We start from the raw sequence: 3,873 nt of genomic DNA on the forward strand, positions 1-3,873 counted from the left end.
AAACATTTTAATCCTTCACTATTTGTTTATTATATATGTACTTCACTTTTTATTTTCATTTTTTATATGCAGCCTTGGCTGCTCTTAACTATCTCTTTTACCCTGCACTTTTCTTATTATGGCATGCCCTGGGGTGGCTTAGCTGGGCCAGTTTGGGGGTGTCCTGCGCTTTGGATTGGAATCCTTGTATGTTAGGGACCTACCCGACAGCGTTTACCCGGATGCAGTGGGTAGGCCCATAACCTTGGCCAAGATTATGCCAAAAACCTCTATTCATTGCAAAAATGTATTTATTTATATACAATCAGTTAATTTGGAGTTGAGCACATGTACTTCTTTTTTTGTGCAAGTGTAAATACTACAAAGGCCACAGAAATCTGCATACCTTTAGCAATTGAATGTTATCTGGCCAATTGTTCAGAGGAATTTACAACATAAGATCAATTGAACCACAAAACAAGTCCCAATTGTTGATGTTTACACTCCACATAAACATAGGAAAAACCTTTGATGAATATCAGATTTTACAACTCCTTGGAGTTTAACTGGCTAACCTATAATTACCTATTGCATTAAAATCTATGAAAATATGCCAGTTAATATTAAAGTCTGGGATATGTTATTTTGTAGTATATTTAAATATTTTTTGACTTCGACAGTCCAGCCTTTGATAGTCTCCATAAACTATCCTACCTAAAAAAAGCATATTAAATACATACAAACACTAATTGATAACTTAGGTATATGTATACATATCTATATCACAAGTCAGACATTGACTATTCAATTTGTGTCGGGGACTACCGGGGTAAGGGTAAGTCAACCTAACCTTTAAAGAAGGGTAAGTCATCTAACCTTTAAAGAATGCTTGGGGAAATTAGGACTACATTTTCTATGATGTCTGATGTAACATTTACTATACATATAATTAAGCGTGACTAAATCTATTCACATTTCTATTACTTGATTGTGCTTTCGATTTCAGGATTACAGTATACACCAAATCTGCCACATTATCAACACTGCCCCTCATCATTAAATTTGTATTTCTGATTGCCCTCTTTTGCCAAGTCATAATTGGAACACATTTGAATATCAGACCAATAAGTATGATGACACCCTGGATACAGAGTAGAAGTTTCCCTACATTCGGCACCATTTCTTGTGCCCACTCTCCTAACCCAGAGAACCACTTGAGTGGGTTCAACCAAGTGACCCATCCAGTTAATTCCTTACCCATGGCAGCTAAAGTGAGGTTGTGCTTCCTCCTAAATTCCTACTTCATCTGCAGTATTTCATCCATTTTCTGCTCAATCACCTCCTCATCTGTACTATTGGTAATGTAAGTGCAGCATTTTACTCCATACTGAGTTGCTAAGGTTACACAGTACCCACCCGTTACAGCCGTGACATAATTCGAAACCATCCTGTGTTGCACAAGCTCTTTCTTGTAGGCTTGCAACTCCCTACCAGTAAACCTGAAGGTAAGGTGTCATCATACATCTAAGTGATATTATCAATCAAATTTGCCAACGCTTGGATATACCTATAATTTGTAACTCCTCTGGCCATATGGGTGATATCTAAGGCGATGAGGAATTGAATCCCGGTGGATTCCTGGATCAAATTTGAGGCTAAGGGGTCTCCCCTGTCTATGAGGTGTCTTTTATAAATGTGTTCATAATGAGTATGGGTATAAGGAGGGGGAGAGTTGTAGTGAATATCTATCATTTTATCATGTGTAAGGGTCATGATTTCTGGTAATACCCTTCTGAGATAGCATAAACCTTCAGAGTTTCAGAGCCATTTGTACGCTTTCCTTCCACATATGAAATATGGGGAGAACATAAGGAACAGAATGCATCATTATCATTGAACACATTATTTTGACAAAGAATCCTGTCCCCATCTCCCCCATTTGACTGGTACATGTTTCCAGTTGTATAATATTTACACAGTACCCTAGTGATACTCTGCCAACCATTACTTTGTCGTATCTACGTGTGTACCTATACCGAAAGTGACTCCCACTTGCAATAATTCTGCGTACAAGTTCAGAATCGATAGGCTCATTATCAGCTCTGTGTGAATAGGTCATTGTCTGATTGTTGAAGATCACCTCCCAATTTCCTGGTTTTCTGAAATTGGTGAGACTTAAGCATACCAGGGATCTATCTACATGGTACTGGTGGAGCTTAAGACTAGGGGGTCTAGATATATTATATTTCTTGTCCACCGGTCTCCCCCCATGTAATTCAAGTACCTCTGCTAACTTTAATTGGTATGGCACTAATCCCGAATTACTCTGTCCTTGAGGTACTTGTGAGCACACCCAACACTCTGTGTGGTTTAGAACCTTACCCACTAATGAGTGGTAATCACTCAAAGGGTGTCTGTCAAATTCAACATTACTACTCGACTGACATCTTTGGATGCATTCATCCTCAATTGGGTTCGCAGAACTTACAGATGCAGTATTCCTCAGACAATAGCCCATCACACTGTCTCTGAACTCCGTGACTAACAGACCTCTTACTTATTCCGGCTTTGTTCAAAGTAATAGACCGATCCTGGGATTCTACTAAGATCTCATCCTCTCTATCAGAACCACCTCCAGACCCATATTCGACTTCTCAGGGCCTCTCACAAAAACAAAGTGTCCTGATCAAAATAAAAGTACAAAGGGAAAACAGGAACAAAACAATTCTTGATTGAAGACACTCCATCTTAAAATAACAGTTCTCCAATAACTCTCTGATACGCTCAGGTACAGTTCAACAGTGCTACCTTTTAGTCCTCCCGGAACAGGTTCTCAAGTGATATTAGTGTGGATTCACCTTTTTCTGCTTCACGAGTTCTCTACGGGTTAGCAACCTTTTTGCAATGGGATGAGTGAACCCAAGTCTCTCTCTCGGCTACTTTCAGTGATGTCATGCTGGTCAACAAAACTTGGTATGGTCCTTCCCACCTGTCTATTAGGCAACATGAGCGTAGAAAATTTCAAATCATAACATAGTCACCTGGTTCAATATCATGACATTTAGTGTTTGGTAGGTCAGGAATCGCCAGCTTCAAGCTTCTTTGCTGATTTCTCAACTGCAGGCTCATCCTGACAAGGTATTGTACTGTTACTTCACTGTTAAACTTCAAATCGCCCTGGGGATCTATCATTATGTGTGGCTGTCGTCCAAAAAGGATTTCGAAGGGTGATAGGTTAAGCGGGGATCTGGGAGTGGTTCTGATGCTATACAATACTAGTGGCAGTGCCTCAGGCCACAATAATCCCGTTTCAGTCATCACCTTGCTCAATTTGTTCTTAATAGTGCTGTTCATTCTCTCCACCTTCACACTGGCTTGGGGTCGGTAGAGAGTATGAAGTTTACTATTAATGCCCATAAAATGGGTACCCCTGTTACTTTCAATAATCTTAGGGATACCATATCTACACACAAATTCTTGTACAATTTTCTTTGCGGTAAACACAGCAGTATTTGAAGCAGCAGGGAATGCCTCTACCCAGTTTGAGAATACATCAGTGCACACCAATACATATTTCAAATTCCTACAGAGTGGTAACTGTATGAAATCGATTTGTATTACCTGGAAAGGTCTGTCAGTAGGAGGAATATGGGATGGCTCTGTTGATATTGCTTTACCAATGTTCTTTCTCAAGCAAGTAAGACATGGCATTGCTTTCTTGCTCACCTGAGAAGAGAACCCTGATGCACTCCAGTTAGCTCTTACCAATTTGCAAATACCTTCCTTACCCAGATGAGTCAGACCATGTGTCACCTCAGCCAAGCTTGGGAGATATGCTCTGGGGGCTACTGGCTTTCCTTGTCCATCTGTCCAGAGTCCTGAGGACTCTTGGCC

The 3,873-nt window shown here is 40.2% G+C and overlaps 1 pseudogene; it reads right to left on the bottom strand.

Moving 5' to 3' along the window:
- Positions 1-928: 928 nt before the first annotated feature.
- On the bottom strand, positions 929-3,108 carry LOC148534674 (uncharacterized; annotated as a pseudogene).
- Between the last annotated feature and the right edge of the window lie 765 nt (positions 3,109-3,873).

The sequence above is a fragment of the Taudactylus pleione genome, unplaced genomic scaffold (genome assembly GCF_031769625.1).
Source record: "Taudactylus pleione unplaced genomic scaffold, aTauple2 ptg000065l, whole genome shotgun sequence".
NCBI lineage: Eukaryota > Metazoa > Chordata > Amphibia > Anura > Myobatrachidae > Taudactylus > Taudactylus pleione.